The 17,910-nt window shown below is 34.0% G+C and overlaps 1 protein-coding gene across 1 annotated transcript in view; it reads left to right on the top strand.

The window, feature by feature from the left end:
• The first annotated feature begins 3,704 nt into the window (after nt 1-3,704).
• The window catches only part of LOC105248059 (cysteine-rich hydrophobic domain-containing protein 2), a 161,758-nt gene continuing 147,552 nt past the window's right edge, over nt 3,705-17,910 (top strand). The window contains exon 1 of the mRNA XM_011252616.3: nt 3,705-3,937. The gene's annotated coding sequence lies outside the window, so the exon portion shown is untranslated. The remainder of the gene's footprint in view (nt 3,938-17,910) is intronic.

The following is a 17,910-nucleotide window of genomic DNA, read 5'->3' as shown; positions in this document are numbered from 1 at the left end:
AAATCGGCACAAAGACGAGATATTCCCGCGGGACCTACTTTGAAATACATTCGTCGGATCCTCGTGAAAGAAACAGTCTATTGCAAGGGGAAATGTCTGTAGAATGTTGTTTCTTCTTTTCATTTATTGTATTTTTTCCTATTCCTATCTATTGTATATTGCCAACATCGAATCTGATAATGTTTTTCCGTATAGAATTAACCAAAACTATCATTTTTTTTATTTAATCCGCAAATTCATTGATGATTTTAAGTTAATTAAAAAAATATGCATTTGGAGCGTGGCTTATAATTGTTTAAGCTTAAAATCGATAAATGTATGTATACTCTTTTAAACTGAATCAGTGAAAATGTTACTAATAAAAATAATGACAAGAGATTTTATTAAAAATCACAATGAGTATTTTATCTTCAGCAAAAATACAATTTTCGAGTCTCCATGTTTATTATCATGTAATCATATTTGCAAGATATACTTTTAAAGTTATTTTTATTTATTTTGAATTGCTACTTTTTGAGAGAACATCTACATACATATCTAGGATGAAACACGTACAATTAATATTTATATATATAAATTCAATATAATATAATTTAGAATAATTTAATTTAGAATAATATACATATTTTTTTCTCCTTAAGATACATTTGCAAATGAACAAAATTTCTGACTAAAAATTTACCTTTAGATATCTTCTTAACAATATATATATCTTGCTATATATTTATCTCACATATAAGCATATAATAAAATTTTAATATATTTAATATATTTAATATATTTAATATGATATATTCTAAACATCACTGATTAAAACAACTAATTCATTAATTGATTTTTGTAGTGAGATTCTACTAATTAGCAGTATTATATTTACAACTAAAATCACATCAGTGATTTATTGTTTTTCAATGATAATTCACTGATTCTATTTAAAAGAATACAAATGTATAAGAGCAAGTAAAACTCACCATGATGCTGATGAAAAAGTCTGATCCACATCTATCCCATGAAATTCCATAAGGAGCCCATAGTTGTGAGAGTCCATCCTGCGAAATTCCATCACAAGTCCATATCTGCGAAAAAAAAATAAAAATATTTAGATCAGTATTTTTCAATACGAAATTTGTTAACGAAAAATTCCGAAAATGATGTGACGCGCTGTAATAAACAGGAAATATTTATACTAACCGTAAATATCGCAAATAAATAGCGTAATTAATATGTCGCAGTAATCATCCGACAATCTTATTTGCTACTCGACATTAAATCAATCCTCGCGACATTATTATTTAAACAAACGTCAATACGCGATACGATATTGTATTATTATTATTTAAACTTTTAAGTAAAGATTAACAAGATGCGACACGACGTTATAAAGATCGATACATATGTCGAAAATTTCATTCGATACAAAGTTATGCGCACTTATGATACATTCTGATAATTGCACATCACTCTTTTCAACCTTTTCGATACTCGTTCGCATATGAAATTTGTTATTAATGAGAAAAAACGCGAAAAATATACCGTAATCTTGAAAGCGTTGGCGAAATTAAATATGTCTGCGATCATAATTCAAAAGAGCATCATCATTCTGTCGACGCGGTTGCTATTGCCATCTATATAAAAAAAAGTGCGACTCAAGTGCACGCTAGTGCGCATAAAAATTTAGTGAGCCTAATCGCATGACAATTCACCGATCGACCATTGAATAAAAAAATATCTAGATTTTCCAAAGTTTTTTATAATACATCAATCACTACGTCTCATAGAGCATAATTGTCGTATAACAAAAATGATATATTATTATATGTATACCTCGCGCGAGAAAAAATATATCCTTTGATTAAAGAAATACATTTTTATCTAAATCTTATATATTTCTTTTTACACGCGATCAAAGACAAATTGATTTATTTAATTAATTGATGAAAGAATATATATAATGTATAATAAGATATAGATAAAATCGAGATTATTAAACAATAATATCGAAATATAAATAAACAATAATATCGAAATATAAATAATGCGTGATAAGTGAATTTACTTACCAATTTATGTCATGTATTTATCGTTCTTCGTCCCTGGCTCACTGAGAACACGAACACGAATCGATCAAAAATACACGCACATTTATAAGCGTAATTAATTTTCGACGGTTAAAAAACGCGAACGATTATATACGGTTATTGTTCCCGGCACATTCCGATACATTCATTCGCACGCGAGACTCGTCCTCTGCTCGACAAGACGATAATAATAGAATTGTGAGATCGAACGCACAACTCGACGCAATAAATATTGATCGTATATATACAATACTAATATATACAATAGAAAAAGATGCAGATTAGAGACACTTACTTATCATATTTCACGCGTCACTATTTCTAATGCTCGCAATTTCGAGGTTCGTTCCTTTATATTTCTCGTTTTCTCTTTCTTTCTCTCGTACGTAAAAAGAACAAACCTAATTACTCTAGTATAAAAAGTGTTGTGGCTACTCTGCGTTCAATTTCGTGGCTACTTTCAGTCGCAAATTTCACTGAGATCAAGTAGGAGTCGCTCAGTGTCTCTCGCGCGTCGCGTGTGACAGTTCGTGCCGAAGAGTGACGTAAGACTGTTCGTACGTATCGTTAGTGCGTCATAATCGATTGCTCCTCGTCTTTCAACGTCGATTTTCGCGTCGCGTCTATTGAAGTGACGACGTCACGACCGACTTGTCGAGCAGCGATAAGGTGTTACACGGACGATGGCTACAATCGAACTAAGCCGTTTGTTTATATCACGATATCGGATCGCGGTCGCGCCACATCGCTGTCAAGAAAAAAGAAAACAATCACTCTAGTATATTTGACGCCGCGCACCGCTTCAGTTACCGAGGTCAAGGTCGGTCGGTGTGTCTCTCGGTGTGTGAGTCTGCGTAAATGTTATAATTACGTCATCGACGCGTGAACAGGGTAGAGGGGATGCAAAGCACGACAGTTGTGCCGAAGAATGTGTTATAGTACCTAGGTGCGCGAAAGAAAGCAGTCACGTGATTTCGCGAATGTAGCAACTTCACTTGATCTCGCAGCTATATTCGTTCTTCTTGTTCGTGCGCGATAATCGTTCGACGGAGGATCCAGATCGCTCCGTATTTTTCGCGTCTTTTCGCTCGTCGACCGCGAATTTCGCGCAGAACGAGTATCGGAAGTATCGAAGCAAGTGACATGTGATCATCGGTGCGTGTCTGACAAGTGCGTTTAATCGTGACTCGCCTCGTCCTTCGATAAACATATCTGGGCTTTGTACCGTGAACTAATATGGAGTAATGGCGTCGTGATTACGAACTTGTGTGACGTAGTAATAAGATCATGGAACGATCGCGGCAACGTATTAATCGTGCGAGGCCGTATAATAGATTCATGATATTCCGTTAATCACGGTGCACATATATATCGTGTTATTATTAGCGTCGCGTTGGCCTTTACATTGTTTCAACGAGTCTCGGAAGTGTAAAAATGCCGGCAATATCAACAACGTGAAAATGGCGGAAGCATAAAAGGGTAAAAATGCTAGAAATTATTGAAAAGGAAGTATCGGGAGTGTCGAAAGTATCGGGAGTGTCGGAAGTATCGGGAGTGTCGGAAGTATCGGGAGTGTCGAGAGTATCGGGAGCGTTAAATATATTAATATTGAATATATTCGTTATATTTCGCGTTACGTATTTTTATTTTCGATCGCGAGTGTCGGATAAGTGCAAATTAGTGAGAGTGTAATGTACGAATTACTTGGATAATTCGTACTTATGTGTTTGGAAAATGATAGGAAAAAGTGTGTGAAAAGAATAAAACGTAGAATGCAACACAGCAGGAAGGACGTATCAAGTTTCATTACAAGGAGATAAGCAGAAGACAAGGATAGAAACAGCAAAGGAGCAATACGGGTGAGTACGATTATTTCTTTTATTAAAGTCTACACATATTATTATATACTTTGTGTATATATGTATATGTGTATATATATAAATATTCTTATCGTTGTGTCGTGATGTCATAATTAAAAAGATATTTTATTGGATTAATTTTTTTGCGGATTAATATAATTGAATTATTTACTTAAATATAACTATATAAATTAAATTATTTTTGAAGATAATTTGTGAAAGTATTTAGACTAATGTTTAATATATTAATAATTAATAATCCAAATAATTAATAAAGTTGTCTGATTTTTTTCAAGTTATATTATGTATTTCAAAGCGTAGGAATTAAATCCGTTCGCGAAAAAATTATTCGCTGTTTTTGAGTCTTCATGGTTTTCTTTAAATATTATTAAAAATTAAATTACAGAAATATCTTTATTAAATATTAAAATGTGAAACATGTTAATGCATATAAAACATAAAATGCATTAGAATAACTTTTTAAATTAATTTTTTCAATGTTTAAATATTATTAAGTACTGCTTTATTAATTTGATAAAATAGAGAATAATATGAACAGAACGATATAGAACCACGATGAGAGAATATTTTCTTATTATTATTTCTTATTATTATTAAAGTGTAAAGCATTATAATATGTGTATAGAATAATAATATATTTAATAATGCTTATATAAATAAAAAAAAATTTGTTTGCCATAACAGTAATGCATGCATAAAATCATTGATACAATGGATGACATAAAGAACAAGGCGAATTTAATTCTATATATACAATTTAATTCTATATATTCAATTTTTATTTCTATGCTTTGAAATACGCGGGAAATATTTGGATTACAAAAATTAAAGTTTTTTTATATTGAAATATTTATATATATTCAATATTATTTATATGCGTGTATATAATATTATTTATATATTATTGATTTATTATTGATATTTTATACACATATATTCAGTATTATCTTTCTGAATGCAATGCTGATTTTTGAAAGTTAATACAAATTTTATTCAGCGATTCTAAAGAATATATACCAATCCGAAAATAAAAAAAGGGTAACCCTCAAGCCCACATTGCACGTTACCATGAAAAATCTAAGATTCTCGATATATCGGTAACCGCAGCCTCTATCTCGCAGCGTACATTTCGCGCGAAACAAAAGCCATTGTTTGACGCAAGTACACCCGTCCACGTACGTATTCGCGGATTTACATGACGCACCGCGCTTACCTTCCCTTCCCTTCCCGATACACGCGAGCTTGCGGCCGGATAAAAGCGCTCAGTCGCAGGGAAATCCATGCTGTGTCCCGGGGATAAGTCCCGTACGGGCGTGTATCCCGGTAGGATGACCATAGTCCGATCTCGACCGCGTCAAGCCGCCAACCGATCGGAATATCAGAATATGCGTTTGCACAGGAATCGGCGAATTACGCTAAAACGCGCCGTAGCACATCGAAATTCGTCCTGTATCGCTCTCGATAGATTTTCCCGGAAGCCATTAAGGTATCACAGTCGCTCGGTTTATGACCGTCGTCCAACGCTGTCTGGCGCTTTGCGTGTTTTGAGCAAGAAAGATCGATCGATCTCGAAATCGAGGAATGGGTGGTCCCAGCTTCCCTCGCGTTGCCAAAATATTGGTGATTTCCCGGTTGATCGATGACCATAAATCTCCGGTCTTTCATGATACGCTCTATTATAACAACAAAGAAATTAAACAAGATCTTACCTATCCGCAGAATATTATTTATAAATTCACGCTTGAAAGAATTTGCGATGTTTTATTTTAAATGATTTCATTTTTATTTAATTGCATTTTATATTCAATTTCGCGAAATATGCATGAAATATTTGAATAAAAAAAAACTCGTAAAGTTTTTATATTGAAATATATATATATTTACGAATTTTTTTAATTCAAATATTTCATGCGTATTTCGAGAAATTGAAATTGAATATAAAATGCAATTAGATAAAAATTATATATATCTTTATATCACTTAAATTATTAAATAATTAAATGTTTAGCTAAATTATTAAATAATTATCTTTTGACGTAGAAATGTATTGTAAACCGAAGAGAAAACACAACAATTATTGATTAAAAGTATTAGTTAAAAATTAACAAAAAATATTTGATTTTTCCATAACATTAGTTTGTTAGCGTAGAAAAACAATGGGCTTGACGTGTACCAATTAACATTGTGTATCGATGATTATTGATCCTACGACGAATGATTGACAATGAATCGCGAGAGCAATCGCAAACAAGAAAGAAAATGCGATCGGCTGAGCTACGCGCGGCATGTAAAGGGTCCAAAAAGGGTGTCGGTTCTCGCGTCGGATGATCGATAGGACTAATAACGGCGTCCTTCTTCCCCCTTGCCCTCCTCCCCCTCGCCCTCTTCCTTTTCCTCTCATCTCCGTGCCGCCCGATGGCACGGAGCTGCCGCGCAAAGCAGCGACCGATAAAACACCACCGAAGACTGGAATATTTTAACCCCCGGATTAATAGGCCTGTAAACGACGCAATGATTTTCATAAATATTCATGGGCCGCCGATGCGAAACGCACGCATGATTTATGGTCTTTAATTTTCGCACGGCGACACGCGCACGTTCCGAATTTACTGCGGAACATTGCTCGTCGCTTGTGTTGTGACGTTGAATCTTTGGGGTTCCTTAATGATTGCGCGAAAACGGGAGCGAGATCTACGGCGTTTCAAATAATCGTTATTTTATCGAGTAATCTTAACGAGACTATTTAACACGATATTTATGTTATATGAGAAGAAAGCATTTTGCAGATACATATCTATTTTTTATTTATTTTCCTTTTTTTATTGAGTTAAATTTTCATTTTCATCGTGCTCAATTAAAACATTAGCACAATTTGAATGCTTGAGTCGAGGAAACTTTCTTGAGCTACAGAATCTATAGATTCTGATTCTCTCTCCGCAGACAATTAAGTCCACAGATCCGTGGCTTCACGTTGCTCTGTACGGCTTAAATGTCACGATGGTGGTTAAGCCCGGATTGTTTTAGATCGATTCGAACCGAGCGACAACAGGAAACATCGTGTCGCTTCAATCCTTTCTTGACACCAGGTGCAAAAATCCTCCGCGACAGTACCTAAACATTTCGAGAGGGTCCTAGCCGAAAGAAAAACTACTTAACGGCCATCGTCGGCACCTTTGCGCTTGCTTGTTTTTCCAGAAAACCCTTGCGGCTCTCTTTCGAAAAGCGCGTTGTAATTTGATTCCTCGAGATTCCGAAACCGGGACGCGACATGCAAATGTTTTTTTATTAATTTACGAATATGTTGTTTTTATTCAATAAGAAAGAAAAAAGGCATTAGTTTCGATATTTTCACATTTAATAAAAATTTTTTTTATCAAAGTTGTATCAATTTTTTCATAGTTTTGCTCTTAGTTTTGGAAGAAAAATAACACATTTTACTATTATTTATACATATTTATTAAATAAAATAATTCGCGCGGGGAGAAATTAAGAATATTTAGGAGCCTCTCGTCAAAAGCACAATATAAAGTTAACATTGTCGTTACGTGACGGCGGCGGCGGGTGGCGAAAGACGCCGAGCGAGGAGGGGGGGGAGGGGACGGAGAAGACGCGGGGGCGACGTCGGCGGTGGCTGCGGCAAAGGGGAAGGGGGAGAAGCAGAGGACGGGATCGGGAATTCAAATACCACCGCCATTAAACTGAATAACGACGAGAGCGGCCGTTCGAAATATGAACATGGCTATGATTTGCGGCCTCGTAAACCCCGTTCATAACGAATAATAATGTCACCGCGCGCGGCGGTCGCTCGACAGTGCGGGGGCGCAAAGCGGGAGGGGCGGCAGGGGGAGGGGGGTTCGCCAGCGCGGGGCCCGATGGGAGGACGCGCGACATTGGACGGAGAGGGGCGAGGAGGGAAGGGGATGGCGGGTTCCCGCCTGGAAATCCACCTACAATATCGCCCAAGACTTTTTTCATGTCTCATAACGCCTTGCCCCCGGCTGAAATTAAATAATAAAATATACGCGGTCGCGGAGCGCGCCGTCGTTAACTTCCACGTCCCTTTTCCGCGCATTCGGCATATTCATCCCTTTCTACGTCTCTTTTGAGCCTATGTCTGGTTGGCTTGGCCACCTCGCAGTTTTCGTTATTATATTCCCCGAGATTTTATTAGATGACGCGATCGTTACGGAGAGATATACGGCGTAAAGCTCCCAGAATCTTTCTCCGAAAAATATTAAGTAGATGTGAGGAGATTTTTGCGTCATGTTCGTATTTTTAATATTTGGAAAAAGGAATTCAACTGAGTAGAGAAATCAAGAGAGTTTAGAAATAATATTTAATATTTATTACATATTTAATATTTAATATTTAATATTTATTCTTGCGAGACTTCAAAATTCAAAGACAAGGATTCAAAGATAATTATAGTTTTCATTGTAGTAAAATGTGTCTTATAAATATACGAGGGCAGTTTAAGAAGCATGACATTTATCTTAAGGTAGAAATGCAATCTGTCGTGGAATTCATTTTACGTATTGTAATGCACTATCTGCTTGAATAATCATATCTTTAGTCATGCTCCTTTAATTATCTAGCGCATTTCGATAAATAAATCCGGCGCGAGGGATCCGCGAACGTTTAACTAAACAATTAGCGTCGTAGCGCGTTCCCTCTCGGAAATGGCGATCGTTTCTTTTCTGGCATGGTACAGCCGGTTTGGCCAATGTTCGTCCAATTATGAAAACATATTTGTTCTTCTGGCAGAATGGAAATGGCGTTAAGTAATCCCATCCTGGTCAGCGATCGCGATAACGCGACGATAACGAGGCAGTAGCACGGCTTTGCCGAGTTATTCCGTTTATGGACTACCGACTTTTACCTCGGTCGTTCCTCGTCGTAAGAGTTGTACCATCGAGTTCGGTATATACACCTAATAATGAAGATGTTGTTTTAATTGCCTGCTCGCGTGAGCATCCCACTAATTAACGCACTCGCCACCGAATTGCTACGGTCAGCTCCGCATGACTTTCTTCCTCGGAATATCCGTTGTAGCGTCTAACGAGAAACGATTATACGCTCCATTTCCTTGGAAATCCGTTTAATGCCAATTTTCCGTTCGATATTTTGAATGCTAAATTTCATTGTATTTTTATTGTAAATTTACTACATTTTCTTTTCAAAATTATACGTTGAATTTTATCTCAGCGAATTTTTTATCAAAGAAGTTGCAATTTATTTTATTTCTTATCATTAAATTCCATATTATTTTTAATTATTTTTATTTTAAATTTTAATATATGATTAAATAATAATAAGAATATAAATGGTGGTGTAGAAATATTTTTCAATCTCAACAAATATTTTTTTACAGATTATAAAGGAAATAAAATAATAAAAAAGTTGTATAATTCGCGTTTCCGTAACATCGTTGCGGTCGAGGAAATACACTCGAGAATATATAAGATACTGGTTGGTTCGTTTAAAATTAAAAAATAATTTATATCGATTGCACGGTAGCGCAACCATTTTAACCGTCCGGCAATCACACTGCATAATATCTTCGTTTTATTAAGTGCACGGCTCTTTCGTTAGCACAGAAGCACCATAACGTAAATGGAGCCGCGTTCGTGCATTTATATTTCCTCTTAAATGAAGCTCACGATACCGCAACCAGTATAAATCTTTAAACTTTAATTGTAATTAATACGTGAGCCGCATTAACGCGCAGAGTGACGCATCAGCTGATTCTGAACCGATGATAAAATATAACGAAGTTAATGGATTCAAGCTTTTAGGAAACGCGTAATAAAGTTTGTACCGCGATCTTAGCTTGATATTTATATACACATAAGAAGAGTGCGCATAAAAAATACATGTTACACTTGAAACTTAATTAACATACAAATTTAATTTTAATGCATTTTCTACCAGAATTGTTTAAATACAAAAATTATGACAAATATTTAATATTAAATATCTCTTTAATAATATGCAAATATGGTTTTGACTATTTTATTTGTTTTTTTAAATTTCTGAATATTTTTATTATAAATTCGATAAAATTACAATCACTTATCTGTCATTTTTTTGTAATTACTAACTTAAAGGATTTATAAAAATTTGAGTTAAAAAATATATTTCTCTGTATATATTATTATTTCAAATATATAAAAGAATTATTAACTAATAACATTTACAATGATATATTTAGTTAACTTAAATTCTTTTAGATAAACTTTATGCGTAAAAAATATATTTTTCCGTATATTCTATATAAAAATACGAAAATTCGATGTTTATTGAATACTACAAACAAAGTAAATTTGTCACTCCTTCAATTTTATCATAATTGATCCGTAAATAACACGTGATATCGAATATCTCGTCCCGAGTTATATGATCAATCTCATAAACAAGTAATCCGTCATAGAATTCGTGAGATTTGTTTACGAGATTTCGTAAGGACTTTCTCCATTTGTTAACGTGAGCATCAAGATTTATCCCCTGCAACTCTCTTCTTCTTATCCTATTTAGAAAAATAAAAGGAACGAAAGTTTCTTGGATAAGATTTGTGAGAATATTTTTCTTCCTTGCGTTGATACTTTTTGAATTTCTTTTTCAAAGTAACACAATTTTAGCTAAAGGCAAGTGAATAAGATATAAAATTATGTACATACATTGTATCATATTGTTTTGACTTGCATAAAAGACTCGACTAGACGCGTAATATTAAGAAATAGAGGCTCTGAAATTATCTATGGGCTATTACTCGCGAGGTGGAAGCTGAAAAAGCCACGCGGGAACGCCTGGTAGCCGCGCCATCATCCGTCAGAGCTTAATTTCTCAATGAATCAGGAGCGTCTAATTAAGGAGCTTCTACCGAGCCGAGCGTGGATGGGCATTAGCATCCAGCGGGCCTGTAATTTGTGCCTCTCTTAATTAAATCATCCGTTAGCCAACCCGACTCTTCGTGAAACCGTTCTCCATCTCCTCCTCTCCTCTTTCTTCCTTTCTTTCTTCACTGTTCCTTTTTTTCCTGTATCCACCTTGCCTTTGCTCTTCCCCCGTCGCGGTCCGATGCGCATTTTCGGTCTCATCTTTGTTTTTCGCCGTTTGTCTTCCCCTACCGACTCCTCTCTCTTCTCACATCTTTCTCTCCCTCTCTCGTCGACGTGATTTCTTCGACGCTCTCCGCACGGTAGCTTCTTTTTTCGGTAGAATGCAAACAAATTTTATGGGCGCAGCGCGTCGGTATTGGAATGAGTAACGCGCCAGTTAACGTTGGTAATTCTCGATGCTTCTTCTTGCTTGGCTTTATTCAGCCCGAAGGCATAATTCTTTGAAGCGTTTCAATTATGACAAAAATTTCAAATTTCATAATTTGACGATCAGCGATAGATAATTGATGCTTATATAATCATTATTAATTTTATTTAATTTAGAATGTTTCTTTTGAATTAAATTGCTTTGTTTGTATAAATACAAAGGATAATTTTAACGAGAAATAAAATATATTATAAATAGTGAATTCATATTAATCGCGATTAATAATCGATATTTTACATTTCTCTTGATTTAAATTTTAAAATTAATTAATTTATAATATAGAGTTTAAATATAATATAATTATTTGTCATGATTTAGAGCGCATTTTGCGCTGAAATATAAAAATGGATCTCTCTAATATATTCATAAATGTCAGGCTATTTTGTAAATAATCTTTTCATCATTGCTACCGCAAGATCTTTTCCTTCTGTTTCGGGTTTGTTTTTTTTTTCTCTGTCATTCCTCTCTATCTCCTCGTTCAGGTACCATCGGCTGTCTCTTTTGGACCTTTTGCGCAATTAACCACTCCGACTGTTTCATTGGCCCGCACTGAATTCGCGATCTTTAGTGTGCGAGGCATCTGTAGAATTCACCGAATTTGCATCGGGACGAGATACGAGATCTACCTGGTATAGTGTTCAAAATACACGCGTTTGATCCTCGATGCCGAGAGCCTCGGCTGATTGCGCGCGGCCATGGCTTCATTAAGCGACCGTTCAAGTAATCGGCCATCATACCGCGTTTTAATCGCGATACTTCGTCGTCGCTGTTCTTGTGTAAGATAAAATAACCAAAAAAATTATGTTGTTTATTTTATTTTTATATATGCACATGAAAATTCAGTATATCTTTATGTAATTGATTCTAAAGTGAACAAAAAAGATTGAAAGAATATTTGAGAGATTTTGGGGGATTTTTGTATTATTATGTTCATGTTATTTTTTAATTTAAAACTATACTTGTTATTGATCACGAAAAGTTTTTCTTATTCGTAAATTTTTTGAAGCGAGGGAACAGGTAGATTAATTTTTTTATCGTTTGTTTTATCATCCTCTTTTATTCTATCTTGAAAAGGAAAGAATGTGTATGCTCGCTTTAGGATCGATCAAAGAATAAAGAGTCGATATACCACATGTTCTTCCGTATATATCGAAGATAGAGACAAAAGTTTGCCAGGTACACAGGAAGACAGGCGGCAACAATGCGAAGGCCCCCCGTACTTTAGACTTTAATATATTGCTACTGGTTGCAAGACGGGCAAAGTATTGGACCTTGTTAGGCCTCCCTGTATAAGGGCCTGCTTTGAGTCTTATCTTCCACCTTCGCTTTGTCTTCTTGCATCCGAAGAATTTTTAATGCGAAAAATTGATTTAAAAAATTAATTTTTCAAAATAAGTTTCTTTTGAAAAAAATGAGATAAAATAAATATTCACAGTACAATATTAAAATTCAAATGATACTTTTATTTTCGTATGACAAAATTTTCATGTCTATTATTTTTTTATATTAAAGAATGTTTATATATTTTTATAAAATGTTTTTTTCATATGAAATATAAATTGTCACATATCTTGTATTCTCAACATTGATTATTTTTGTATCAAGAAAATGATAATTTTATTTTTATTTATTTTTAATAAACTATTATTTATTAAAATATACATTCTTTTGGGGAATAAGACAGGGATTTCATTCATTCTCGAATCGAGAAACTAGCAATCTCCTAATCATACATCTTCGTCATCTCGAAAGTCAATCGCCGTTCGCGATATATTAATCTTTATGAGACACGCGTAGGATTTACGTGGGCTTTAGTTCGCAGCCAATCAAAATCTACGTAATCTTCGACCAGACCGACTGGAGTAACGCAACACACGATAAATAAACTAATAAAGCACCGACCCTTTTCAAGCTGCGTGGGGACCCGAGGGGCGATCGACACCCCGCTTTTTAATAAGCCTCTCGCCCCCGCTAAAAAATCGCCCTATCGTTATGGTGGGAAATGCACATAGTATGATAGAGATCACCGCATGTAATCTGGCCATAATAACATTACTCGATTTACATATGGTGGGTGCAGATCATGAATTTATTGCCACCCGGTAGTATGCGTATTGTGCGCATGAGGGATAGGGGCGTAATGTACGTGTTGTCGGTTATATCTATACATAGTGGCTTGTGTCAGCCGGTTCGATTATTAATATCCGTAGACACTAGAAGGAATAGGGCAGAGAATGGTATACGAGGATATTACATGATAATGAGGCGTGCTTAATTGACGAGAAATTTATCTTAAGAATAACTAGAAGCGCAAACATGTTGAGAACAAATTCAAGTCGTGCTTGCGAGTATTCAATATTTTTCATTTGGAAATTGTATTATTATCATGTTATTTAAATCGTTAAAAATTAATGTTTTTTTATTATTCTTTTATTATAAAATCTACTTTACTCGTAAGAATTTCTTATAAAAATTGTAATATTCTATCCCACAATATTGCGATAATATTGCAACAATAATAATAATAATATTGCTGCAATACACTGTATGGGACAATAGAAATGTAATTTATGCAATCATTTTAAATTAAAAAAATAAAATAAATAGTTTCAAGTTCTCTTTATTTGTGAGAACAAATTATGCTTGTGTGTAAAACTGGAATATAATTTTATAGGAATTTATAAATAATTAAAAATTTTTTTACACTTTACATTAAGCAGAGGAACGTATTAATTGCATTCAAGCAGACTTTAAGACATACAGAGCCGATCCTGAGTGTATTGAACGTGTTTGCATCATTGTCATTTCGTAATGCATTAAGATTTCTATTTTTAGAGAGAGTACGTGTTATCTTAAGCCTGTTTTAAATCTGGAATAAAATCGAGTGAATCTCGATGGCAAAATTTGACGGTCGAATGACCGGTTAAAGCGAAACGGGAAGTAATGAGTGAACCACTTAGAGCACGACGCAACGCGGTTACACATGACGCTTGTTAAGGTAACGCGAGATTAAGAGTGGAGAAATTGAAGACATTTTGTGGACGTTCAATTAAAATATATATTGTTGGCCTCGGTTTAATTAAGCCTACTTAATTTTCTCCGAAGGCCCGCGCCAATGTTCCTCGTAATTAGTACGGGGCGCGTATGCCGGCTCCACGATCTCGTCTCGGCTCGGGCTTTTGTTTTCTCTCTTATTCCACCGCATTAGCCTCACCTCTATCTTCGACTTCCCCTCCCCCGACATCACGCGTCTCCCATGACGATGGGCTCAGCAGCCCCTCTGAACGAAGAGAGCGTATCAAACGAGTCACTCTTACCTTGCACTTTCCGACGGGCTTTGTGCGTACGAGGCTTCTTGCGTTATTAACCCTTTACCGTGCGATTCTTTTTTGCAGGTAAATTATTATATTTGCCAAGAGAGGGGAGTGCATGTCGCGTAAAAAATATTTCAATATGTTTCACAAAATATTGATAATGAAAGAACTGCGCCAATCTTGTTTGTAACATGACACGGTGTATTGCTCATAATAATTAACAACGCATTAATAATCATCGAAATCTTGTATACATGACACTTGGATTGATTTTGTCCAACAAGTGAAAACTCATTGAAAATTAGTAGTTTATCTGAGCAAAAAGAAAATAAAAGCGATACTTATTTTTATCTTTTTTTCTTTTCTTTTTTTTTAACTATTAAGCGAAAATTTTATCACATACTTATCCTTAAATTTTATCTTTTCTTATTGCATTTAAACAATGAAAAATACATTGATACGTATGCAAAATAGAATAAACGATAATTAAAAAGATAAAATAAAATAATATATAATATAATATTATATAGTAATAGCTCTCATATATATATAAATTTAACATAATTTTTAAAATCATTTTTTTGCAAAATAAAAACTACATACTAATTCTCATGTTTTCATTAATAGAAAGAAAAAAGAAAGAAAGCATGGCGAAAGAGAAATACGCGTAACATTGCAAGTTTATTAGAATTATTGCGTTTATCCGCTTTGCCAATAACAAGATTTATTAATCTCAAGTTTATTTTAAAACTAATTGGTACTGCGTCGATCATTAAAAAGGGATACAGATATTTGATATCTGATATTAAATTTAATACTGTTGTGCGATGCTTGCATAACTGTAACTAATTAACAATCGAAATTGGCGTCATGTGTTTCCGTGAATATAACAAAAGCATTTGCAAGACTGCCTTCATTATAAATAACTTTTAATGCAGGATAAAAATCGGAGATACTTTCTCATGCGTAAATAATTTATTTTTAGTAGATTCTTGCGTAAGAATATTATATTAATAATTACACAAATATTTTTCTCGGCATATTTTGGAATTTTGTGGCAGAAATATTGCAAATGTACAAAATGTCAAAATGTGCGATTATTACAAAATTGCAACATCTAAAAACAAAAAAATTTTGAAAGCCTAAATTACTATAAATATGTATTATTATTAAAATATGAAACATTTTTTTCATGATTTTTTTCTGCGTGAATAACAGTACACGTGACACGTGATACCCATCACTCGACTCGTAGCTCGTGTCAAAAGTACCGCAGATAGTATACAGTGTAACAATAGTAGTCAATTGGAGGCCCGTAGAGAGCGATCGTCCCCCAACATATCCTTGATATGATGCTGCGCGACACACGTTATTTTTCTATGGCTCGACGTTATTCTTCTGACATATGCTTGCACATTCCCCCTCGTGCAGGGGATCATCAGTTACATTCCCACCCAAGGATTTAAAGTAGCTTCGGAAGATAATCCGGCTAGTTAAACCTCTGGTAAACATGATCAAAATATCAGATTATGCGATCCCGACGTTGCTACTTTTCCATAAAAATAGGCTCTTTGCTTATCATGTTTGCCTTTCGCACAGTAAAAATAATTAATGATGACAAGGCAGTCGGTTAGAAAAAATTGTATATACGATAAATTTAGAGATGAAGAAAAAATCGGTGATTATTTCGTGAGAAATTATGAAAATTACATGAGACGTAACATTATCGATTACGCGAAGCATAACTTGTTAGCCTGATTAATGTAAAGTGAATTTAAGTCTATTTATTTTGTTTCGACATAATTTAATATTACAGTCTGTTTATTACAGAATATTAAAATGTTTATAAAAAATTCTTACAAGTAAAGCGCAGATTTTGTAGTGGGAGGATAATAAAATCAACGCCATCTTTTTAACAATTTAATTTTTTTCATCGAATTTCAATTATCTTTTATTTCCTTTTAATTCCTATTATACGAGAATATTGTAGATACGCGTTTAGTCGCAGTTGAGATGAAAAACAAAATTGCATATTATATTGTTATATAATTTGCTTATCGTATTGTTTTATAATTTTTTAATAATTGTTTTGTTTATGCCAAATTAACTTAAATCGTTAATTGCACTCTCTAACAAATTTTAAACATGTATTGTGTGCATCGAATATTGCATTTCATATATTTATTCCTTGCATCTATCATTTTACCGTTTTAATTAATGTTTTACCGTAGACATATAACGCCACAGAAATAGTTTTTATAGCTTTTTAATTATTACAGTAACAACGTAAATCATCACAAGACCTTAATTGCTTAGTTAAGATTTACAAAATAAATAGTTTTCAGCTTGTGTTTGATATCGAATCAAAGTTGCATCGCGCATCTTTTTTTTAATATATTACATTGTTAATTTAATTTAAAATCTCGGGTCTCATAAAAGCAAATTAAAGTTCACGTTTGCATATAATATGAAAAGTTGAAAAATTAAAAAGTCATAACATTTGAATAAATAAGATACTGATGATATAATAAAATCCATGCTATATTTTCATTGGCATACAGTGTTGAAAGCAAGTTGTAATCCTCGTGGCACAATCATCCTTGTATCATTAACAAGAAAAAAATAAATGCAAAAAGAGCAAGAGCGCAAATGCCTCCGGAGGCGGCTTCGTGCAAAGTCCAGCTAAATAGAGTCATCCCCGGTATAGTCGCCATCAGAAGTATCGAAAGACCGCCACAAATCATAAGATTAGAATTTTAAATTCGTCGCAGATCTTAGACTACGCTCCGCCACGTGGTCGGATCCGACATCGAATTCCCTCGAAATCTCGATTCACGATCTACCTTCGCGACCTCTCTCACATGGCAATGCAAAGGCCTACCGAATAAAATGGAACGAGGAGATCGAAATTTGAATAACTACCATTGTGTACAGACCGCAACGTAACTTGCAGCCACTTTTTTTGTACATCGTTATATTTTATAAAATAGACGTGTTTAAAGCAAGCATTGTATTAATGATATCATGTTTACAACACAGAACGATAGTTTTATTAGATCAAGTATTTTATTATTTTAATATTAATTTTATTATTTTAATTTTATTATTTTAATTATATTTTATTATTTTAATTATTTTATATTAATTATTATTTGTATTTTATTATTTTATTATTTTAATTAATCAATTTTGTAATGTTTAACGAATGAAATCGATCGCGTTTATCTGTACATTTCTATGTAAAACATAAAATATTTACAAAAAATTATTTACAAAAAAGATATTAAAATTTAATGGCTTTTAGAGCTTTTA

Source organism: Camponotus floridanus, unplaced genomic scaffold, assembly GCF_003227725.1.
Source record: "Camponotus floridanus strain SB8 unplaced genomic scaffold, Cflo_v7.5 scaffold88, whole genome shotgun sequence".
Lineage (NCBI taxonomy): Eukaryota > Metazoa > Arthropoda > Insecta > Hymenoptera > Formicidae > Camponotus > Camponotus floridanus.
This window is presented reverse-complemented; position numbering and strand designations above follow the sequence as displayed.